This window comes from Somniosus microcephalus, chromosome 14, assembly GCF_052327205.1.
Source record: "Somniosus microcephalus isolate GS21.2 chromosome 14, FLI_Smic_1.0, whole genome shotgun sequence".
Lineage (NCBI taxonomy): Eukaryota > Metazoa > Chordata > Chondrichthyes > Squaliformes > Somniosidae > Somniosus > Somniosus microcephalus.
The window spans coordinates 22,164,688-22,190,767 of NC_141000.1; the positions used below are offsets into that span (position 1 = coordinate 22,164,688).

The following is a 26,080-nucleotide window of genomic DNA, read 5'->3' on the forward strand; positions in this document are numbered from 1 at the left end:
CAGTGCCGAGGGAGTGCTGCACTGTCGGATGTGCCATCTTTCGGATGAGATGTTGAACCGAGGCCCTGTTGCTCGCTCAGGTGGACGTAAAAGATCACATTGCACTATTTCGAAGAGGAGCAGGGGAGTTACCCCCGGTGTCCTGGTCAATATTTATCTCTCAATCAACATAACAGATTATCTTGTCATTATCACATTGCTGTTTGTGGGACCTTGCTGTGCGCAAATTGGCTGCCGCGTTTCCCACATTACAACAGTGACTCCACTCCGAAAGTACTTCATTGGCTGTAAAGCGCTTTGAGACGTCCGGTGGTCGTGAAAGGCGCTATATAAAAACTTATAAAATTCTGACAGGACTGGACAGACTAGATGCAGGAAGGTTGTTCCCGATGGTCGGGGAGTCCAGGACCAGGGGTGTCAGTCTAAGAATAAGGGGTAAGCCATTTAGGACAGAGATGAGGAGGAATTTCTTCACCCAGAGTGTGGTGAACCTGTGGAATTCTCTACCACAGAAGGCAGTAGAGGTCAATTCATTAAATATATTCAAGAAGGAGTTGGGATATATTTCTCAAGGCTAAAGGGATCAAGGGATATGGGGAGAAAGCAGGGACAGGGTACTGAATTTGAATGATCAGCCATGATCGCATTGAATGGCGGAGCAGGCTCGAGGGGCCGAATGGCCTACTCCTGCTCCTATTCACAGAAACCACACAGTGCAGATAGAGGCCATTTCGGCCCATCGAGCCTGCACCAACACATATCCCACCCTATCCCCGTAACCCCACGTATTTAATCCCCCCAACACTAAGGGTCAATTTATCATAGCCAATCAACCTAACCCGCACATCTTTGGACTGTGGGAGGAAACCGGAGCACCCGGAGTAAACCCACGCAAACACGGGGAGAATGTGCAAACTCCACACAGACAGTCGCCCGAGGCTGGATTCGAACCCGGGTCCCTGGCGCTGTGAGGCAACAGTGCTAACCACAATGCCACCGTGCTGCCTATCTTCTACGTTTCTATATAAATGCAAGTCAGTCTTTCTAAAATTCCACTTTCAGACTAATTCCAAAGCTAATTGGCCCCATCTTAGTTACAAGCTAGTCAGGTTTATGCAGGTTTAAGTGAGTGAGAGAAAAAAGCTAGCATATGCCATCCCACTTGGGGACTGTGTGAAGTTGCTGAGAGTTGGGTCAAAAATGTCACGTTTAATATCACAAAATTCAGTTCAGGAATACAAGTAAAACTTAAACTCTACAACATGCTGCAAACTTACCTCGATATCTGGGCAAATGAAAATGTTCTCTGGAACACAGGAAGCGAGAGCTCACCTACAAGAACTGAAGCATGGTTCCAAAAATAGAGGAAAAAAATACAAAAATAATAGCCAAGTCTGTGTCGACCACAGAATTTTTCTGCCATGTTTTCACCTCCTACAAATCAGTTTTGCATCTAGCACGTGAAATTAACCATGCCCAATCAAAAGGAGTTCCACTTACTCGCCGCACACCAAAAGTTACCACTTCGCAATGAGAAAACAGTACAAAAATCAATTGTATTGCTCAATTTTCTTCAAAACTACGAGCAAGCACAAGACCATTCAAACCATAAAAGCTTTTGCTCCCAACATATTTTGGCAAGCCACCGAAAATTTAATTTAAAATCTAAAAAAGTAAATTTACAGTTAACATGCAAAAAAATCTCAAATAAATCACTAAACTTAACCACAAAGCTATGTAGTTTAGAAATCCTTAAAGCAACATTCCTTTACCCAGGCATTCCCCTTTCTCTGGGGATTCAGGCTTGAGTCTACCAACTTGCCAGTGCTAGAAATGTTAACTGGATTTGCCTGCAGATACTTCCCAGACTCTGAGCATGCTCCAGCTCAGTTTGCAGTCTGTAATAATTAGAAGGCTGCCATGTTTATGTCTGGCAAAATTGGACAATAAATCAAGTTGAGAGTTCCTGTAAGCTGATTATTTGTTTCTGAATTCTCCATTGCTAAGAGAAATAAAATTAGAGCATACTATAACATAAACCAGCAGGTAGTATTTAGTGTATTAACACAAGTCCTGCCTCAAGGGGTCTTTTTGGGAGATTCTGGGTAGCAACTATAATGAAGAGTATGACTTCTGGCGAATTAGTGTTAATAATCACCAGAAGGGAAACAATAACATGCACAAACTCCTGGCTATTTATTTCAACAACTATCCAACCCCAACTTGAATCCTCCCAACTTCCCAGCCCTAGCCTTTGACCCTCTTGAATAGTAATAATTAATGCAATTATAATAGTCAGTCAACAATAACTAACTTATCACGAGCAGTGCAACAGTAGATTGACAAATATAGAAAGAAGGAACTTGCATTTAAATAGCACCTTTCACAACCTCAGGATGTTCTAAAATGCCTTACAGCCAACGAAGTACTGGGGACAGGGAGACTGGGGCTCCGTCAGAGGGGAAAGCGAAACTGGTGACATGGACATGAGGACGATTGGGGATCCGGCAAGGGGCGGAAAAACAAAGGACTGGAGAACAGGGTGGGGTGGGGCCCACCTTCGCAAGTGTTACATGCTATGATGCTCCTGTCCTTTTAAAATGTCACATCCAGCAACTTACCATGATCTGTTGCCAGTAATTTGGGGTTCAAATTACTGTACATATGTCCAATTTTTTGTGGAAATCAAATTGATTATGTAGGTCAACAAACAATCTTAAAAAAATATATAGCACCCAGGATCCACAGAAAGATGGTAGGGAAGATGTTCCCATAGGTATGCGTGCTGGAGGCTTTCATGTAGTTTGATGAGGGTGGAACTGTGGAGTGGGGGCGGGGAAGGAGAGGGGAAGAGGTTATGTATGGGAGTAATCAGAAAGGATTCTGGGTCTGATGGTACTGGAAGTCATGTATTGGGAATGTGGAAGTGGTGGGAAATGATCTGCGGATGTGGGAGCGCTCTGACTGTAATGTGAACGTGAGAGTGACAGGGAGGTTGTTTGTTGTGAAAGTAAAAAGGAAGGCATTCCCACTGAGTGGAAACAGTGGAAGAGGGGTTGCAAGGCAGATACACATTGGGGTTGGGGTTTTTAGGGTCTGAAGGCAATAGCAGGTGGAGCTTGGGGTTAAGGGGCATCAGATTGACTCTGGTCACATTGGAGAAAAAAAAAGAGTGCATGGGTGCAGGTAGTACCAAGATGAGAAAACTATAATTGGGGGGGCTTCAACCGTGTAGTATTAATGCTGGAAGTAGCTGGGGAAATTAGGAAGAGGGGTGTAGGATCCAGGACATTTGGAGAGGGTGTGGAATATGGTGGTGCAGAGAGTCCAGTGAAGTCTGGGGGTGGTGGGGGACACGGAACAATAATCATGGCTGTAGGCAGTCATGAATTCCCCCTCTCCAATCTGAAAATTTTTCAACAGTGCCCTCTCAACACTGAACTTTGAAATATCTCAGTTACAGTATTGACTTCTTAGTATACTTATATACATTGTCAACTGTATGCCTCAGATAATGTACTTGAGCCACATTCCCAGCCTTGGCCTGAGAATCAACTTTAGAATTCTTGAGTGTGCTATTATCTTAGCAAGAACTTAAAAGCTGGTTCTGAGATCACAGTTGAGATACAGAGTGGGGCAGCATGGAGTTGGGGGTGGGAAGAGTGGAAATTAAGGAGAATTTAGGCTCCAACTTCTCACCACCCCACCAAGTTTTAGAAGTGTTTTCCTAGCACTAAGCTGTTTTAGTTAAAATGCTTAATGTACTTACAACAATAACTGGTATTTATATTAGCGCCTGAAACGTAGTAAAATGTCCCATGGCGCTTCACAGGAGTGTTATAAAGACAAAAAATTGACATCAAGCCACGTAAGAAATTAGGGCAGATGACCAAAAGCTTGGTCAAAGTGGTAGGTTTCAAGGAGCATCTTAAAAGGGAGAGGTAGAGAGGCGGAGAGGTTTAGGGAAATATATAACTTGCGCAAATATATAATTGAGCCTTCACATCTCATCATGTACATCAGTGATTTGAATACAGAGCTGGAGAGAGTGGTGCCCAAATTTGCAGAGAATACTAAAAAAGGAGGCATATTAAATAATTGAGGGCAAAAAGAAGCTGCTTGGGGATACTGATTGATAAGACGGTGGAATGGGCAAAAAGACAAGGCAAATGGAACCGAACGTCAGGAAATGTGAGGGGATACATTTTGGTAAAAGTAACAAATAGACTTTGAGCAGGGGAAGGCTGGGTAACATGGTAGAGCAGAGGGATTTGGGGGTTCCAATTCACAAGACATTAAAAGCAGTATCTTAAGTAAATAAGGCCATAAAAAAGCAATAGGAAAACCAGGTTTTATGGCAAGAAGTATAGAATACAAAAGTTGAGATGTAACTGTGACTTTGTATAAAATCTTAGTAAGATTACAGTTGCACTACTATATTTTTGCACTCCATACTACAGGAAAGATGTTGAAGCAATAATGTACAGCATAGATTCCTAGGATTCTGCCTGGTATGAAGAAGTCCAAATACAAAGAAATATTTGAAAAATTGGGCTGTTTTCACTGGAGTGTTGAAAATTGGACAGGATGGGACAAATTAGGAAGCATCAGACTAGTTTCTAGTGATTGAGGGATCTAAAATGAGAGGACATAGATGTACAATTAAATACAAGAGATTTAGGACAGAGAGCAGGATAAACTTTTTTTGTTACAAAGTTGCGCTTTTGGAATGCATTACCTGAAATAATGCTTGAAGCACAGGTCATATCAACATTTAACATATGTTAGGACAGGTGGTTTATGAAAAGGAAATAAAGGGGTAGGGGAACAAGGATACGAGAACAAGGCATACACGTGATTAGGACCCCTCATGTGGAGGATAAACACCAACACGGACTGGTTGGACCCAGCAGCCTGTTTCTATGTTGGAATTTCTATGTTAAAAAAAACCTCAGGTGATGGGTATACCCTTCCGTGAACCCGAACAGCACCCCAGTCCAGCACCATAGCTATTCTCCTGGCAGCCCAGGCACTGGTTTTAAATTCCTAAATGTGCTTACTTCGCTTTTACTAACATACAAGCACGCTATAATACAAGCACACTCAACGCTTGAAAGAAAGCAAAGCTGGTTCCCAAGTCAGGCTGGTAACACAGCTATGGCGGTGAGGAAAGAAGATGGAGCAGCAGTGATGGGTATGGAGGACCACCCTGGGGCTTGGGAGGAGGGGTAGGAGCAGGAGAAAAAAAACTACTTTTTTTTAAAATTCGTTTATGGGATGTGGGCATCACTGGCAAGGCCAGCATTTATTGCCCATCCCTAATTGCCCTCGAGAAGGTGGTAGTGAGCTGCCTTCTTGAACCGCTGCAGTCCGTGTGGTGAAGGTACTCCCACAGTGCTGTTAGGGAGGGAGTTCCAGGATTTTGACCCAGCGACGATGAAGGATCGGCGATATACTTCCAAGTCAGGATGGTGTGTGACTTGGAGGGGAACTTGGAGGTGGTGGTGTTCCCATGCGCCCGCTGCCCATGTCCTTCTAGGTGGAAGAGGTCGCGGGTTTGGGAGGTGCTGCCGAAGAAGCCTTGGCGAGTTGCTGAAGTGCAATCTTGTAGATGGTACACACTGCAGCCACGGTACACCGGTGGTGGAGGGAGTGAATGTTGAAGGTGGTGGATGGGGTGCCAATCAAGTGGGCTGCTTTGTCCTGGATGGTGTCGAGCTTCTGGAGTGTTGTTGGAGCTGCACTCATCCAGGCAAGTGGAGAGTATTCCATCACACTCCTGACTTGTGCCTTGTAGATGGTAGAAAGGTTTCAGGGAGTCATGAAGTGAGACACTTGCCACAGAATACCTAGCCTCTGACCTGCTCTTGTTGCCACAGTCTTTAAGTGGCTGGTCCAGTTAAGTTTCTGGTCAATGGTGACCCTCAGGACGTTGATGGTGGGGGATTCGGCGATGGTAATGCCATTGAATGTCAAGGGCGATGGCTAGACTCTCGTTTATTGGAGATAGTCATTGCCTGGCACTTCTGTGGCGCGAATGTTACCTGCCACTTATCAGACCAAGCCTGAACGTCGTCCAGGTCTTGTTGCATGCGGGCATGAACTGCTTCATTATCTGAGGAGTTGTGAATGGCACTGAACACTGTGCAGTCATCAGCTGCTCTGTCATAAATCTATTACATTTAATCTTATCTCTATTACCAACAAGAAGGGGCCTAACCACATCCCCTTGACATTCAATGGAATTACCATAGCCAAGACCCCCCACAATCAACAACCTGAAGAGTTACCATTGACCAGACACTCAACTGGACCAGCCACATAAATGCCATGGTTATTCAAACAGGTCAGAGGCTGGGTATTCTGCAGTCAGTGGCTCACCTCTCAACACCCCAAAGTCTTTCCACGACCTACAAGGCACAAGTCAGGAGTGTGATGGAATACTCTCCACTTGCCTGGATGACTGAAAAAGCTCGACACTACCTAGGAAAATGCAGTTCACTTGATTAACACCCTGTCCACTAGCTTAAACAAACATTCACTCCCTCCCAACACCGGTGTACGACGGCTGCAGTGTTTTACTAGTTAAATGAAGCACTGCAGTGTTACCAAGGCTTCTTCAGCAGCACCTCCCAAATTATTAGCTCCAAGTTCCCCTTTAAGTCATACACCACCCTGACTTGGACATACATCATCGTTCCTTCATTGTCACTGGGTCAAAATCCTGGAACTACCCAACAGCATTGTGGGGAAACCTTTTCACAGGCAATTAGGGATAGGCAATAATCGTCAGCCTTGCCCACATCCTGAAAAATTACTTAAGAGGAAACAGGGTTATGCGGCACAGCAGTGGTTGGTGAGTAGCCTGATCTGTGGAGCCACTAAGCAGTTGCATGCTAGAGAACATCATTGAGTTTAGAGATGAGGTGAGGGGGACTCTGCAGCACGTACAAAGCATGATAGAAGTGTTATATTTACTGAAAGTGGGTTATATACAAGACATATATAAAGCAGCCAGAACTGCAATAGTAATCATTAACAAACATAAAACCACAATTGTTCTGCTGCAGTCCCATCTCAAAGACAACATTCAACACAATGAAACCCAGTACATTCCACTTCTAAGTGTCAGTCGTTATCCCCCTCCACCTCCCCAGACATTTCAGATTACTTCAAATAATAAAAAAGAATTTTCTGCATTTAACTCAATAATCCACTGCAATCTAGAAAGATAATTGGTTTGAATGCAAAGGAGGTAAATGAATGCAACAACTTGCATTTGTATACTCAAAATAGACAGGTCCCCATGTACTTCATATAGGAGAAAGGGATGCCAAGCAGGAGAAAAGTTGATGGGTAACCAAAATCATGGCTAAAAAAGGAAACTTTGGAGGGGAGGAATAGAAAGGCAGAGGGTTTATGGGAGGCAGTTCTGGAGAGTAGGGTGATTGAAGGCTGTGCCACTGATGGTTAAGGGCTGGGAGTGGAGTGCACAGTTAAGTAGGAGAGCCCTGAATCAGTGGACCAGAACGTACAGGCTGGAAGAGACTGCAGAGATAGACTAAGGCAACATTTGAATTTATAAATTAGGAATGTGAACTTTAAATTTGATGCTTTGGAGAAAATAGACAGGAGAAGTTGGCAAGAACAGACAAGTGAAACATAGCACTAGACAGGAGGTGGCCAGCAGAGATTTGAATGAGTTGGAGCTTGTGTAGGGTAGAGCTTGACAGGGCACTGAGGAGGTGAGACTGAAGTCAAGCCTGGTGGTAATCAAAGTGTGGATAAGAGTTTCAGTGTCGGTGAGGATGAGGCAACAGCAAAGCAGTTTTTGCTTCCACAAAGTGACAGTAAAGCATAAACTGAAAATTAGATCAATGGCAAATTACACTTATTTTAGAGAAACAAAAATGCATACTTGATTAAATAAACACAAACATAATTGTTACATTTTTGTCCATTACTTCAGATATTTTTCGCCTCCGAAAAATGCAAACTATTATTTAGACTATTCACATACATGGTCCTCACTCCCAATGTCTTTGCAAGTATTTACACTTTCCCTGACAACTAGATCATTTTGATAATACATCCATCTAACAAACAGAAAACTTTTCTTTCGGTTTGCTTTAGCTCTTGGATCTATCTAGAACTTCCACAGGATCTTCCTAATGTCTTCAAGAAGCAGACAGTGTCACAACACCAGACCTTGTTTTAGCCTTTAACTGCCAAAATAATTTACTGAATGATAAGTGAATACATTTATTCCATTATAAATTCCTATATAAAACAGGAAACACTCTATTTTAGCCGGCACCTAAAATAACCGGAAATCTCTGTTAACCGGCAAAATTCAGGAGTAGGTTCTGGTAAGTTTTACTTCATATTAGTGGCAGTTCCTGGATCTGTGGCTGTGTAATCGGGGTTCGTGCACTTGTTGCTAAGCAACAGGGACACTTGGTCTGTGGCCGGAGTTCCTGCACCTGTTGCTAAGCAACAGGGAAGCCTGGATTTGTTGCTGTGTACGGAGCTCTCGTACCTTTTAAACTATACCTCTGTAATCCGGACTTTTTGATAAACCGGCACCACGCCGGTCCCGTTGGTGCCGGATAATAAAGAATTTCCTGTACACTTGGAATGGAAACGGTCTATGTAAACTTGTCACACTGTAATTCCACCTTCCTGCCAGTGGTGGCCAACTGCCAAGATAAAACTAAACAGTAGTCCTTACAGCAACTGTATGGAGTTGGAGTGCAGTTCATTTTTAATTCCTTATGTATTATGATTGAATTGAAGTAGCCAGTAACAGGCTAAAACTATACAAAAATGCTTCATTTTGGTCACAGATGATTACAATGTAAAATGAACACTGACTTAATTAGGCTACTTAACCAAATTTTTTTAAGTACTGCCACAGTGTAAGGAAGCAATTGTCACACCAAACAGAATTCGGCTATTGAAGTTAGGGTACAAAAAGCAAAATGATGTTATAAAGTATTGATGACTAATGGTCTAGTTTTTGTTACAGTACTTGGGCAACAGCAGCATGGAATTACAATGATACTGGTCACAAACAATGAGCTAAAAAAAGGCTCCTATTTTATTTAGTTAATGAGGAAGTTGGATTCTTATTTAAATTCTAGTTGGCCTAGCCTCACCTCAACAACTAAATCCCATACACCAAGGAAAAAAAATCCTATTCTCAAAAGGACATCTCGTCTTAACACAAGTGGCTTCCTATGACCAACCTTGACAACTGCACAGACAAACTGAAGATGTTCACACAAAACAAAAATGACTGCTAGATGTTAGACAATGTCAACAGTCTTTCAGTAAAATGAGAAAGATGCAGGTGGGAAAAAAGTAAGCAAAGACATATGATGGGGAAATGCAATTATTAACCAAGCACTCCAAAAATGTTCCTCCGGTTGAGCATCGCCACTGACTGCACGAGTTATGATGTATGCGGGGAGCTATAGTTAAAATGCCAACTCGTATTACCATGCAGCAGGGAATGGCAGACCTCCACAAATATGGATATTGCATGTACAAAAGCAAATGGCTTCCAAATATCATGAATTTTACTGCTAAAAAGCCCATTCTTAACAGCGAAAAACCATATTGGTATCTTAGTTTAAAAATCATCAGCTTGACCATTTAGCATGACTCAAACCTGAGTCAGAAGATTCAAGTTGGGTTCAAGCCCCACTCTAGGACTTGGGCACATAAATCTGACAATTCTTGCCCTGGAATCTTTCTTGCTTATCCTGAGATAGCTCTGTAACAGCAGTGCGAAACAATACTTCTGGGATCACCAGACTGAACATTGTCAGCATGACAAGTGCAAGAGGAAATAGAGCTTCCCCATCAAACATGTTGGTTAACCTTTTCCTTCACTTTTATATGGTTGCGATGTCATTTAATGTGGTGCCTATCCTTGACCCACCTGCATCTCATTTATTTAACAGTAGCTTAGCAATTAATGGCTGTTGTTGAGGAAATTTGGAATGTGGATTGGCAGGAGGTTTAAATACTCAATTCATCCCCTTGTGGAGGGTCCAGGTCATCAAGCTGAGAAAATAACCAGCAGATATAGCTGGCTTTCTCCTCATTAAAGATGCATATTCATTGATAGATTCTCTCTTCAGTTGTGATTCACTGCTGTTTTAATCAATCAGGTGCATGAGGAGATTTGCACGTGAAAAACATGCTAGATATATCAAGATGGTTACAGCATGGAAAAAGGCCATTTGGCCTGTCAGGCCCATGCCGGCTCCCTGCAAGACCACCTCAGCTGGTCCCACTCCCCCGCCCTCTACCCGAAGCCCTGCAAAAAATTTTCTCTCAGGTACTTATCTAACACCCTTTTGAAAGCCATGATTGGGTCTGCCTCCACCACTCCCCCAGGCAGTGCATGCCCGATCCTAACCACTCGCTGCATAAAATAGTTTTTTCTTACGTAGCCTTTGGTTCTCTGGCCAATCACCTTAAATCCTCTGGTTGTCGCCCCTTCTGCCAATGGGAACAGTTTCTCTCTATGTACTCTGTCCAGACCCCTCATGATTTTGAATACCTCTATCAAATCTCTTCTGATCTAAGGAGAGCAACCCAGCTTCTCCGGTCTATCCACGTAACTGAAGTCTCTCATACCTGAAACCATGCCTGTAAATCTATTCTGCACCCTCTCGAAGGCCTTCACATCCTTCCTAAAGCCCAGAATTGGACACAATACTCCAGTTGAGGCTGAACCAGTGTTTTATACAGGTTCATCATAATTTCCAAAGTTTTGTCCTCTATACCTTTATTCATGAAGCCCAGGATCCCATAAGCTTTTTTAACTGCTTTCTCAACCTGCCCTGCCACCTTCAACGATTTGTACACATATACCCCCAGGTGTCTATGTTCATGCACCCACTTTAGGATTGTACCCTTTAATTTATATTTCCTCTCCTCATTCTTCCTACCAAAATGCATCACTTCGCACCTTTCTGCGTTAAATTTCATCTGCCACATATCCGCCCATTTCACCAGCCTGTCTGTCCTCTTGAAGTCTATCACTATCCGCCTCAATGTTCACTATACTTCCAAGTTTTGTCATCTGCAAATTTTGAAACTGTTTCCTGTACACCCATATCCAAGTCATTAATATATAGCAAGAAAAGCAGTGGTCCTATTACCGACCCCTGGGGAACACCATTGTATACCTTCCTCCAGTCCGAAAAACAACCGTTCACCACTACTGTTTCCTGTCACTTAGCCAATTTCATATCCATGCTGCCACTGTCCCTTTTATTCCATGGGCTTCAACTTTGCTGGCAAGCCTATTATGTGGCACTTTATCAAACGCCTTTTGGAAGTCCATGTACACCACATCAACTCCCTCTGTTACCTCATCAAAAAACTCGATCAAGTTGGTTAAGCACGATTTGCCTTCAACAAATCCGTGCTGGCTTTCCTTAATTAATCAACACTTGCCCAAGTGACTTTTGTCCCTGATTATTGTTTCTAAAAGCTTTCCCACTACCGAGATTAAACTGACCAGCCTATAGTTGCTGGGTTTATCTTTACACCCATTTTTGAACAATGGTGTAACATTTGCAATTCTCCAGTCCTCTGGCACCACCCCCGTTTCTAAGGAGGATTGGAAGATTATGGCCAGTACCTCCACAATTTCTTCCTTCACTTCCCTCAGTGTCCTAAGATGCATCCCATCTGGTCCTGGTGACCTATCTACTTGAAGTACAGCCAGCCTTTCTAGTACCTCATCTTTATCAATTCTTATCCTATCCAGTATCTCCTCTACCTCCTCCTTCACTATGTCTATGGCAGTATCTTCTTCCTTGGTGAAAAGAGATGCAAAGTACTTATTTAGTACCTCAGCCATACCCTCTGCCTCCATGCGTAGGTCTCCTTTTGGTCCCTAATCGGCCACACCCCTCCTCCTAATACCCGTTTACTATTTATATGCCTATGGAAGACTTTTAGATTACCTTTTATGTTAGCTGCCATTCTATTCTCATACCTTCTCTTTGCCCCTCAGTTTCTTTTCACTTCTCCTCTGAACTTTCTACATACACTAGGAAGTATGTACGAAGAAATTGCAGTGAGGTTTGGATATCGCAGTGGCTCTCCTGTGGCATTGGTTATGTTTAACTGCTAAAATGGGATGTTGTTTAAACTTAGCTGTACCTTTATTTAATTAAATTTACCTCATTCTTGTATTTATACCATGGAGGGATTTGAAAACAAGTTGTTGTTTAAGACAATCACTCAACTACTCCCTTGTGAAGTGGTCTAACTGTACAAATGCCGTGGGACATTTTACTACGTTAATGGCGTTATATAAATACAAGTTTTTGTTGTTGTAGTTGCTTAAAGTCAAATTAGTAGGAAACTGTTGCTGCTTGCAAATTTTTAGTTGATATAAAATCAACTTTCATATTGGGTTCTAAGAAAAGACTATGTTACAGGGGCAAAATAATATTAATGACCGTCCAGAGTGTGAGGCAATGTGAACAGCACACAAGTTTTACATATGTACCAGTTAAAAATGGCCACTCATTGAGAGACCCAGGCCAAGGGAAACCATGACATCTTGTTCAACTCAGCTCAACATCACCAAGACTGCTTACTACCACCTCCAACATAGTCAGCTTCCAGCCCATCTCTCCTCCTCTGCCACCGAATCCTGAACCACTTGCCTATAACCCCTATCCGCACCGACCTACACTGGGTACCCATGTGCAAAGAATTTAAAATCCCTTCACAGCCTAGTTCCTGCCCTATCTTAACTCTGACTTCCTGCAGCTTTATATCCTACTGAAAACCCATTTTTCCAATCAAGCTTTTCATCTACTCAATCAGCTATTTTCCCACCGTGGCTTGACAACCATCCTTTTATTCCCAATACCTATTTTTTTCCCTCCTACCTCTAAGCAATACCTTGGGACGCCTTCTACCTAAAAGCTGTTGCACAAATATAAGTTGTTGCAAGTGGGTGATGAGAGACAATTCCAGTAAACTACCTGTAAATTGCATGTAGAGAAGTTACATCACATTGCACAGATCGGGGGGGCGGGAAAGATACACAACCTAGGACACTGGAATTTGACAACAATTCCTTCCCCCAGCAACTGAAGCCTGAATGTCCAGAAAGAAATGAATAATTGAAGTCCAGGCCATGACTAGAGGGAATTACAGGGATTATATCTCACCATAAAAGCCATTAATCCACCATCTTCAAATTAATTTGAAACAACAAGCAAGGTATAGCGTCAAGTCTCAAGTCAGGTGAACCTCAATCTTTTACAAAGCTGATAGAATAAAAAGGTTTGAAGAAATACTCCTCAAATATCTAATTCTGAATATTTCTCATTCAAATCTAGTAATCAATGCAGTATTTCTGGGCATAATCATTGAATTTTAAAATTTTGTAAGCCAATTATACTTGCATTACAAAAAAATTCCCATAATCAATCCCCAAACAGAAGACGCCCAAACCTGAATGCTAGCCTCCCTTTACTGGAGGATTAAGAACATAAGAAATAGGCACAAGAGTCGGCCATTTGGCCCCTCGTGCCTGCTCCGCCATTTAATGAGATCATGGCTGATCTGATCTTGGGATCAGCTCCATTTCCCTGCCCGCTCCCCATAACCCATCACTCCCTTATTGTTCAAAAATCTGTCTATCTCCGCCTTGAATATATTCAATGACCCAGCCTCCACAGCTCTCTAGGGCAGAGAATTCCACAGATTTATGACCCACTGAGAGAAGAAATTCCTCCTCATCTCAGTTTTAAATGGGCAACCCCTTATTCTGAAACTATGCCCCCTAGTTCTAGATTCCCCGATGGAGGGGAAACATCTCTGCATCTACCTTGTCAAGCCCCCTCAGAATATTGTGTTTCAATAAGATCACCTCATTCTTCTAAACTCCAATGAGTATAGGCCCAACCTGCTCAACCTTTCTTCATAAGTCAACTCCTTCATCTCAGGAATCAACCTCGTGAACCTTCTCTGAACTACCTCCAATGCAAGTATATCCTTCCTGAAATAAGGAGACCAAAAGTGTACGCAGTACTCCAGGTGTGGTCTCACCAATACCCTGTATAGTTGTAGCAGGACTTCCCTGCTTTTATACTCCAGCCCCCTTGCAATAAAGGCCAACATTCCATTTGTTTTCTTGATTACTTGCTGCATCTGCAGGCTAACTTCTGTGTTTCATGCACAAGGACCCCCAGGTGCCTCTGTACTGCAGCATTTTTTTTAAATCTCTATTTAAATAATAATTTGCTTTTTTATTTTTCTTACCAAAGTGGATAACCTCACACTTTCCCACATTATACTCCACCTGCCAAATGTTTTCCCATTCACTTAGCCTGTCTGTATCCCTTTGCAGATTCTTGGGGCTGGATTTTATCAATGGGGACGCATTGGGGGCGGGACGGGACTGCTGGTTGTTGGGTTTCAGTCCCACCCCCAATGACGTCCAGTCAACCCACACTATTTTCCCTTGACTGACCTTGTTAAGCCCGCCCAGCGAGCTTAGCAGGCCAATAAAGGGAAAGCCGGTGACAGAGGACGTCAGCGTATGACGTTTCATCTGTCAAAGATTTTTGACAGATGAATTGTCAGCGTTTGACAGCTTTGAGAAGCTGTCAAACACTGAATCTCTGTTCTATGGTGAGTCTTTGTACCATCCTAGTAGCCGCATGTTACATCAATTTCAGATGTACGTGTGACAGCTTGTCTCACAAATAAATTCCAAAAATGCATAAAATACAACGTACTCAACTGTTAGTTAAATCTGAAGAATAATTTACTCTAGACTAAATCCATTAATAGTATGATATTCCTTTTCTATCCTTCAGTTCCAGTGCTGTGATGGCAAGAAGCCCAAGATTATTTAAGTGAGATAAATAAATGCAAATCGAAATTAGTGCAGCATGCTTCATCCAACCGATTTCCCCATTTAAAACCAGATAAATTGTTTATATAGGGCCAAAAATTGCTGGAATGGTGCATCTCTCTGAGCGATGTAAATTGGACTTTTTACCTCACCCTTAAGATCACATTATATTTGCGATGTAAATTGCCAAAAATGCGCATTTATAATGGCGCAGTGACATCAATGTCGCATCTGGAACCTCATGATGTGCCCACTTACATATCTCCTTAACCAATGAAAGAAAAGGATGGAGAAAGAAACAGAACGAAATAGGGTGTATTAGAGTCAAATTAGATGCAGAAAGAGAAATAAAGAGAGGGATATAGAGAGAGTGGATTGAGAGAGAGACAAAGGAAATGAAAGAAAATGTTTTAAAAGAACAAGCAAAAGAGGAAGACATTGTAACCCAGTTGTCTTTGGGAATTGTACTGGTCCTTGAGAAATTAATGAGTGAATGGCAAGGTAGGTGTGCAAAATGTACAAGCATTCTTGGATCCATGTCGTATAGAACCAGCGGCCCTGTCCATCATGATCAGGAACAGTGGAACTGCTTTCCTAGGAACAGCTAGATGAAAAAAGACCAAGGTACATCTCGTTCATCCTAGTAGCCGCATGATACAACGATAATGGAGTTGACCATCATAGATATCAACAGACCCAGAAATGACACAAGGAAACCCCCAGTGGTAGAGAGCTTGGGAACCATAGGTCCTCAGTCACCTATTGATGCGCATCAACTGGTCTTGATCTCAAATTCCCAAGTCCATAACTTACTGCATCAGTAAAAAAAAATCAATTCTCATATGCCATCCGTATGGTCCGAGACTAACAATTCAATTTCAGTTAGCAGTTTTATACTTGTCTCAAGGCCACAAGGAATGGAACTGAAAACCACCAAACCCAGTTTTTCGAATGTTTAACCATCAAAGATTTCCATCTGTCTGTCAGTGCTAGCTTAAAAGTCAGAGACCAGAAATGAGAGGAAAGAGTTCTAACCCACAGTGAGGCAGTTCCAACAGGTTGACTATTTGAATATTTAACACCTCAAGCATAGATTTCACCACAGTCCCATGTTACAGTAACAAACTTTAACACCTAATTTTTAAAAAACCACTCTGGGTTGATGATAGGTTACTCAATAGCATCATGCACGTAGTGTAATTACACGAAGCAAACTTACAGGCACTGGTCTAATAGAATCCAAATGAAACAAGCACCAATGACATGATTTTAACAGACATGCACACTTACCAAAATAGAAGAAATGTGAATATGGTCATAGATCTACATTAGCAAAAAAAATTGATAGCAAAAATTGTAAGTCAGCTTTTCAAACATGCTTTGCCTCACCAAGCAAGTGCAAACCATCTCTCCGTACAACACAGCTCTTAGCAAAAAAATTCAACCAGTCCTTTCCTCTGGATCATACCAAGTTACCACTTTAAATTAAAAACAGAAAATGCTAGAAATACTCAGCAGGTCAAGTAGCATCCGTGGAGACAGAAACAGAGTTAACGTTTCAGGTCAATGACCCTTCATCAGAACTGGCAAAAATTAGAGATGTAACAGGTTTTTAAGCAAGTGCAGGGGAAGGGAAAGGAGGGAGGGGAGAAAAGAACAAAAGGGGTCTGTGATAGGATGGAAGGCAGGAGAGATTAAAAGACAAAAAGGTGATGGTGCAAGGCAAAATGAGTTGGTAATGGGACAAGTTAAGAAACACAAAGGAGTCTAGATGAGGTGTAAATGGGAATGGCAGAATCATCAACAGTTGCCATGGTGGTCAGATCATGCTGGAGGTGGTGGCAATGGCAAAGGAGGATATGTTGAATGTGGAGGCTGGTGAGGACAAGGGGAACCCTATCGTGGTTCTGGGAGGGAAGGGAAGGGGTGAGAGCAGAAGTGTGGGAAATTGAACAGACATGGTCGAGGGCCATGTCAACCACGGTAGAGGGGGATCCTCGGTTGAGGAAACAGGAAGACATATTGGGAGCACTAGTATGGAAGGTGGCATCGTCAGAGCAGACGCAAGAGGTGGAGAAACAGAGAATGGGAATGGAGTCCTTACAGGAAGCAGGGTGGGAGGAAGTTTAGTCCAGGTAGCTGTGGGAGTCAGTGGACTTCGTGAAAGTTTGTCAATAGCCTATCCCCAGAAATGGAGACAGAAGTCGAGGAAGGGAAGAGTCGAAGATGGGCTATGTGAAGGTGAGGGAAGGGTGGAAATTGGAAGCAAAGTGAAATGAAATGTTCTAGTTCAAGGTGAGATCAGGAAACAGCACAGATACAGTCATCAAAGTACGGGAGGGGACCCGAGTAGGACTGGAACAAAGAATGTTCCACATATCCCATGAAAAGGCAGGCATAGCTAGGACCCATGCGGGTTCCCATAGCAACACCTTGAATTTGGAGGAAGTGAGTGGAGTCAAAAGGAGAAGTTGTTAAATGTGAGAACAAGTTCAGCCAGGTGGAGGAAGGTGGTGGAGGATGGGGACTGGTTGGGCCTCTGATCAAGGAAGAAGCGGAGCGCCCTCAGACCACCCTAGTGGGGGATGGAGGTGTACAAGAATTGGACATCCATAATGAAAAGAAAACGGTTGGGGCTAGGAAACGATGCAGTCTCCTCTACATTGGGGAGACCCTTCTTCTTTCTTAGGCAGTCCCTCTGAACCGAGGATGACTTGCTTCCACACTAAAAATGAGTTCTCAGGTGACTGAAGAGTCCAATGCGGGACCTACAGTCTCTGTCACAGGTGGGCCAGACGGCAGCAATGCTCCATCTCACCCTTCAGTAAGCTCCCCGCTGGAGTGGAGTTAATCTACAGAACAAACTGGAAACTGTTCAGCCTCCATCACCTCCAGTCCAAATCCACGGTCGTCCCATCCTCTGTCATCGAATTACAGTATGCAGATGATGCTTGCATCTGCGCACACTCGGAGGTCGAACTCCAAACCATCGTCAACACCTTCACCAAAGCGTACAAGAGCACGGACCTTATACTAAACATCCGTAAGACAAAGGTCCTCCGCCAACCTGCCCCCGCCACACAGTACTGCCCCCAGATTATCAAAATACACGGCGAGGCCTTGGACAACGTGGGCCACTTTCCATACCTCGGGAGCCTACTGTCAACAAGGGCAGACGTCGATGACGAAGTCCAACACCGCCTTCAGTGTGCCAGTGCAGCCTTCGGTCGCCTAAGGAAGAATGTGTTTGAAGACCAAGACCTCAAACCCGTCACTAAGCTCATGGTCTACGGAGCAGTAGTGCTACCCGCCCTACTGTATGCTTCAGAGACATGGACCATGTACAGCAGGCACCTCAAAGCACTGGAGAGGTACCAACAACGCTGCCTCCGCAAGATCCTGCAAATCCATTGGCAGGATTGGTGCACCAATATCAGTGTTCTCGCTCAGGCCAGCATCGAATTGGGGAGACCAAACGCAGATTGGGTGACCGCTTTGCCCAACACCTCCATTCAGTCCGTAAGTGTGACCCCGAGCTTCTGGTCGCCTGTCACTTTAATTCTCCGCTCCACTCCCACTCTGACCTCGGCCTCTCGCACTGTTCCAATGAAGCTCAACATAAGCTCGAGGAACAGCACCTCATCTTTCAATTAGGCACTTTACAGCATCCTGGACTCAGCATCGAGTTCAACAATTTTAGACCATAACCTCTGCCCCTATTTTTTTCCCCACATGGCAGCTGTCGATGATTCTGCCATTCCCATTTACACCTCATCTAGACTCATCTTTTGTTTCTTAACTTGTCCCATCTCCTTTTGCCTCGCACCATCATCCCTTTTGTCTTTTAATCTCTCCTGCCTTCCATCCTATCACAGACCTTCCCTTTTGTTCTTTCCTCCCCTCCCCCTTTCCCTGCCCCTGCAATTGCTTAAAAATCCGTTACATCTCTAACTTTTTCCAGTTCTGACGAAGGGTCATCGACCTGAAACATTAACTCTGTTTCTCTCTCCACAATTCTCTTTTTATTTCAGATTTCCAGCATCTGCAGTATTTTGCTTTTGTACCACTTTAAATTGTTTCATTTCTGGGCCAGAGAGATTGATTAGCATTGCATTATCTATTATCACATCATTAAAAAAGGTACTCATGCTGCAAATTACCAGATTTAACATTTTGTGCCCGTTTAATGGACAATTATGGTGCAAATCCATCAAGTTCTTAAACTAATGGGAAAGCTAAGGACAACAAGTTCTGGAGATTCGCAACTCATGCCATATCCCTTAATTCTCTGAACTTTCTAGCCGATTTGCACATTAATAACAGCATATGTTAACACGCCATTATTTTTCCAAGCAAGATTCAGCCCATAATTCCCACAGTGCTATCTTACCTTAGATTCTTTTGCTGGTTCAGATTTTTTCTAAAGTTTCCCTCCGCTGACTTACGATTGAGATTTTAAAACTGGTATAGCTAAAGAAGTAATCTCCCACAAGATCAACTCATACCTGTTTTTGAGCAGGGAGAGGTTAACAGCTTTCCACCTCTAGTCATCAAAAGCCTTTGTGCAAATACTGCATAACAGGGGTCTCATAGTATTGATCAGCCATCATGTGCAGGAAAACAATAACTTTCATTTATGCAGCACCTGTAACATTATAAGGCACTTCACAGGAGCGTAATCACACAAAAATTTACATTGAGCCAAAGAAGGAGCCATTAGATAGGTGACCAAAAGCTTGGTCAGAGATACGTTTTAAGGAGGGTCGTAAAGGAGAAGCGAGGCGGAGAGGCAGAGGGGTTTAGGGAGGGTATCAGCCATAGCTCAGTGGGTAGCACTCCAGCCTGAGTCAGAAGGTTACTGGTTCAAATCCCACTAGAGGGTCTTGAGCACAAAATCAAGAATGACACTCAAGTACAATGCTCAGGGAGTGCTGCATTGTTGCAGGTGCTGTCTTTTGGATGAGACATTAAACCGATGCTCCATCTACCCTCTCAGGTAGACGCAAAATATTCCAAAGCACTATTTCTAAAAACAGTAGGGAAGTTCTCCCCGACTAATATTTATCCCTCAACCAAGTATTAACTAAGTATGGAAATATCAATAGTACCATAGGTTTCCAGTAGACTGTTTAACAAAGTAAAGCTTTTCTCCCATTTGCTTCTTAAAATTTCATTACACACAATATGAACACATACTTGTAGCAATATCTAATGGAACAGAAATAGTCCCCAAGGGAAACTAATGCGTCTTTGGGGATTTCAGAGTAGTTGATATGGGCAATTAGAAACATGCCCTCGTGCCTCATATGAAATAACAACCCATGAAACTACAACTGACATCCATATGTAGCAACGTCAATACTGATCTAAAGCACCAAGAGCTTTCCCGAAGTTTCTAAATAACTATATTTATGTTAACATCCTTGGGTCAGGCATACTATGGTTACCTAATTACATGTCAGTAAATAGGAGCTGCCAACGTATGCCTATCTGAATTTCAGGCCTGCTGCATTTTATGTTGAATACGGTTAGTAACAAATGCAATACGTGGACCAATTATTATTATTTTTTTTAATCTTGCTTTGTTGGGGTGGGAGCACCCGGTAATGCAGAACATTACAGTACATAGGTGGAGCTGTTGCTAAACCCGAAACACTACAGTGTAGTGTCTCCCACCCTTCCACCTCCTCTAACCTTTTAGGGGTTAGGGGAAGTTGAAAAGGTAGGTTCAATTTATTTTATTTCAGGAGCCTAACCTAGGTGGAAAAGGTTCCAGGACAGGAGGCGGCAGTGAAAATACAACACCAGAAAACAGGTAGGTGACTGGTTGGTGAGTACTTTCACAAACTTATTCTAAGTAGAATTCAATAATTAAGCTAAATCGTAGTAAATAAAAAGGTATTGTAAGGGTTAAGTCATGGAAGGGCAGCTCAGACCCGTGTCATGCTCCTCCTGTGCCATGTGGGAAATCAGGGACACTGTCCCTGACAACTATGTGTGCAGGAAGTGTGTCCAGCTGCAGCTCCTAGCGGACCGCATGGCGGCGCTGGAGCTGCGAATGGACTCACTCTGGAGCATACGCGATGCTGAGGATGTTGTGGATAGCACATTCAGTGAGTTGGTCACACCGCAGGTAAAGGCTAGCTCAGACAGTAAATGGGTGACCAAAAGGCAGGGTAAAGGCAGGAAGGTAGTGCAGGAGTCACCTGCGGTCATCTCCCTCCAAAACAGGTTTACCGTTTTGGGTACTGTTGGGGGAGATGACTTATCAGGGGAAGGCACCAGCAGCCAGGTTCAGGGCACCATGACTGGCTCTGCTGCACAGAAGGGCGGGAAAAAGAGGGATAGGGCTATAGTGATAGGGGATTCAATTGTAAGGGGGATAGATAGGAGTTTCTGTGGCCGAGACCGAGACTCCAAGATGGTATGTTGCCTCCCTGGTGCAAGGGTCAAGGATGTCTCGGAGCGGGTGCAGGGCATTCTGAAGGGGGAGGGGGATCAGCCAGTTGTCGTGGTACATGTAGGTACCAACGATGTAGGTAAAAAGAGGGAGGAGGTCCTACAAGCTGAATTTAGGGAGTTAGGAGCTAAATTGAAAAGTAGGACCTCAAAGGTAGTAATCTCTGGATTGCTACCAGTGCCACGAGCTAATAAGTTTAGAGAGAGTAAGATAGATAAGCTAAATACGTGGCTTGAGCAGTGGTGCAAGGGAGAGGGATTTAAATTCTTGAGGCATTGGAACCAGTTCTTGGGGAGGAGTGACCTGTACCAAGGGGACGGTCTACACCTGAACTGTGAGGGAGCCGATGTCCTCGGGGTAATATTTTCTAGGGCGGTTCGGGAGGATTTAAACTAATTTGGCAGGGGGATGGGAACCTAGGTAGTGGAAAAGAGGGAAGTCATATGAAGTCAGAAATAGATGGTAGAAAGGTGAGAAGCAATAAGCAAAGGAGAGAAACACAAAGGGCCAAACTAATTCATAATGAGAGTGTGAAAAAAGCAAGCCTGAAGGCTTTGTATCTTAATGCTAGAAGCATTAGGAACAAGGTGGATGAATTAGTTGTGGAAATAGAGGTAAACAAGTATGATTTGATTGGGATTACAGAAACGTGGCTGCAGGGTGGGCAAGGCTGGGAACTTAACATCCAGGGATATACAATATTTAGGAAGGATCGGCAAAAAGGTAGGGGAGGTGGGGTAGCATTGCTGGTAAAGGAGGGGATTAATGCAATGGAAAGGAAGGATATTAACTCGGATGAAACGGAATCTGTATGGGTAGAAATGAGAAATAGCAAGGGGAGGAAAACGTTAGTGGGTGTGATATATAGGCTTCCAAATAGTAATATGGAGGTGAGGGAAGGCATAAAAAGGGAAATTAGAGAAGCGTGCGATAAGAGCACAGCTGTCATCATGGGTGACTTTAATTTACATATTGATTGGACTACCCAAATTAGTAAAAATTCTGAGGAGGAGGAATTCCTGGAATGTTTTCGGGACGGTTATCTGGACCAATATGTCGAGGAGCCGACTCGAGATCAGGCCGTTTTAGACTGGGTATTGTGCAATGAGAAGGGACTTATCAGCAATCTTCTTGTACGAGGCCCCTTGGGTCAGAGCGATCATAATATGATCGAGCTCTCAGTCGAGATGGAGAGTGAGGAAATTGAATCAGAGACTAAGGTCCAGAACTTAAATAAAGGGAATTACGAGGGTATGAGACGGGAATTGGGTAAGATTGATTGGGTGGTGTTTCTGGGGGGATTGACAGTGGATAGACAATGGCAAGCATTCAAAGATAGAATGGAAGAATTCCAGAACATGTTTATACCGGTTTGGCATAAAAATAAACCTAAAAAGGTGACTCAACCGTGGATAACGAGGGAAATTAGGGACAGCATAAGATCAAAAAAAAGGGCATATCAACTGGCAAAAAAAAGCACCAGACCGGAAGATTGGGGGCAGTACAGGATACAGCAAAAGAGGACAAAGGGATTAATCAGGAAGGGGAAAATAGAATACGAAAGTAAACTTGCAGCAAACATAAAGACAGACTGCAAAAGCTTTTATCGGTATATCAGGAGGAAAAGACTGGTAAAATCCCAAGTCGGTCCCTTGCAGTCCGATTCGGGAGAATATATAATGGAGAATAAGGAAATGGCAGACCAATTAAACTCATACTTTGGTTCTGTTTTCACAAAGGAGGACACAAATAACCTCCCAGGAATATCGGCAAACATAGGGACTAATGAGAGGGAGGAGCTGACAGAAATTAGTATCTCTAGGGATATGGTGTTGGGTAAGTTGAGGGGACTGAAGGCCGACAAATCCCCGGGGCCTGATAAACTACATCCTAGGGTACTTAAGGAGGTGGCCCTGGAGATAGCAGATGCTCTAAGGATCATCTTCCGGAACTCCATTGACTCGGGAACAGTACCCATGGATTGGAGGGTAGCTAATGTTACCCCAATATTTAAAAAGGGGGTTAGAGAGAAAGCAGGGAATTATAGACCAGTAAGCCTTACATCGGTTGTGGGCAAAATGCTAGAGTCCATTATTAAGGATAAAATAGCGGAGCACTTGACAAATGGGGAAAGGATCGGACAGAGTCAACATGGATTTACAAAGGGTAAATCGTGTTTGACTAATCTGCTGGAATTTTTTGAGGAAGTAACTGGTAAAATAGATGGGGGAGAGCCAGTGGATGTGGTGTACCTTGACTTCCAGAAAGCCTTCGATAAGGTTCCACACAAAAGATTATCATGCAAAATTAAGGCTCATGGGATTGGGGGCAAAGTATTAACGTGGATAGAGAACTGGCTGGCGGATAGAAAACAGAGAGTTGGAATAAACGGCTCGTTTTCGGAGTGGCAGGCAGTGACCAGCGGGGTGCCGCAAGGATCTGTCCTGGGACCCCAGCTGTTCACAATATATATAAATGATCTGGATCAGGGAATTGGATGCAATATTTCCAAATTCGCTGACGACACTAAACTAGGAGGAGGGGTGGGCTCTGATGAGGATGTCAGGAGGCTACAGTGCGATTTGGACAGGTTGGGGGAATGGGCGGATACGTGGCAGATGCACTATAATGTGGATAAATGCGAGGTTATCCACTTTGGGGGTAAAAACAGGAGGGTAGATTATTATCTAAATGGCAATAGATTGGGAGATGGGGAAGTGCAGAGGGACCTGGGTGTTCTTGTGCACCAGTCACTGAAGGAGAGCATGCAGGTGCAACAGGCGATTAAGAAGGCAAATGGTATGTTGGCCTTCATATCAAGGGGGTTCGAGTATAGGAATAGGGATACCTTACTACAGCTGTACAAGGTGCTGGTGAGACCGCATCTGGAGTATTGTGTACAGTTTTGGTCGCCCCATCTGCGGAAGGATGTTCTTGCCATGGAAAGAGTGCAACGGCGATTCACCAGGCTGATACCTGGAATGGCGGGAATGACCTACGAAGAGAGATTAAATAGTTTGGGCTTGTACTCACTGGAGTTTAGAAGATTGAGAGGGGATCTCATCGAAACATATAAAATTATGGCAGGCCTGGACAGGCTGAATTCAGAGAGAATGTTTCCAATGGCCGGGGAGCACAGAACCAGGGGCCACAGTCTAAAAATAGCGGGCAAATCATTTAAAACAGAGATGAGGAAGAATTTCTTCACTCAAAGAGTGGTGAGCCTGTGGAATTCCCTGCCACAGAGGGCTGCGAAGGCTAATTCAATAAATATTTTCAAGAGAGAATTGGATATATTTCTGAAGGCTAAGGGGATTAAGGGTTACGGAGAAAAGGCGGGGACGGGGTACTGAACTGGTAAGATCAGCTATGATCTCAGACGAAGATCAGCCATGATCTCATTGAATGGCGGAGCAGGCTCGAAGGGCCTACTCCTGTTCCTATCTCTATGTTTCTATGTTTCTATAGCAAATTCCCAAATCACAGCTAGATAAAGGATAAGTGAACCCACTTGTTCATCTCACTTGGCAACAGTTGCAGAGGTAATTTATCAATATATGAGGAGTTCCCTAAAAAAAGCTTAAACCAGTCTTTCAATTTAGAGTTAAGATACAAGTTAAAAGACATTGTATTAAAAGCAAGGTTCAAATAAAGGAAATATTTGCTCAGAGGAGATTCATGTCTTGCACTGTATGTTTTGAATTATCTATTGAAATGAACAAGTGGACAAAAAGAGTATTCCACTCCTCACAAGGGGAACAACCATTACAAAGCTTCTGCAGTACCTAAATTGTTTCAGCAACTCAGGCCTTGAATTTACGCCGAGTCAAGAGCCAAATTCAACTCCCACATTTCGGGAGCTATCAGGAGAGACTGGAAATTGGACAGTAAAGATCCAACATTGCATTACAACCCGTCATTGGCTGTACATACTGCAAAGCTCCAAAAGGAGGATTATGGTTACTAAGGTTTAAGAGTATATTGCAACCTCTTTTACACTGAATCTTGCAGCAATTTGAAACTTCATACATACTGAGCCTGAATTTGCTGAAAACTTACACCATAGTAAGGCACATCTACAACATGACATTATTATTATGGTGCAGACATTCTAGGGAATTATGGCATGAGTAACTTATTCCATTATGTATGACATTAATTTGCAGGGACTTTTACACTGCTCCACACCTTAGTCATAAAAATTGAACAGCTAATCATAGCTCCGCCTCCCATTAAAATCATGGCGAGATCGAGTTTGCTTAATTAACGCCACTATAATCGCCACAGCCATTCAGACCATTATAGAAAGTAGCTGGAGAGCTCAGAATCAATAGAAGTATTCAATCGCTCAGCAAGTTACGGAGGGCAACATCTTCACTGACTTATTCTAGGACCATCATTGAAATCTGAATAAAAGAAAAAGTAGCACATATATATATAGTGCCTTTCACAACCTCAGGATGTCCCAAAGAGCTTGACTACCAATGAAGTACTTTTGAAGTGTAGTCACTGTTGAAATGTAGGAAACAGGGCAGCCAATTTGCACATAGCAAGGTCCCACAAACAGCCATGTGATAATGACCAGATAATCTCAGTGATTTTAATTGTTCCACCATTGGCGGCCGTGCCTTTAGCTGCCTAGGTCCTAAGCTCTGGAATTCCTTCCCAAACACCTCTGCCTCTCCCTGTTCCCTTAAGACTCTCCTTAAAAC

At 43.3% G+C, this 26,080-nt stretch overlaps 1 protein-coding gene across 7 annotated transcripts in view; it reads right to left on the reverse strand.

The window, feature by feature from the left end:
- LOC147107372 (polycomb protein SCMH1) overlaps positions 1-26,080 on the reverse strand; it is a 204,608-nt gene that overhangs the window by 171,549 nt on the left and 6,979 nt on the right. Inside the window, exon 1 of one of the 7 annotated variants that reach the window (XM_086006332.1) lies at positions 24,217-24,371. The exons of the other annotated variants lie outside the window; for them this stretch is intronic. The gene's annotated coding sequence lies outside the window, so the exon portion shown is untranslated. Of the gene's footprint in view, positions 1-24,216; positions 24,372-26,080 lie in introns of those variants that run through there. 7 annotated transcript variants of the gene reach the window in all.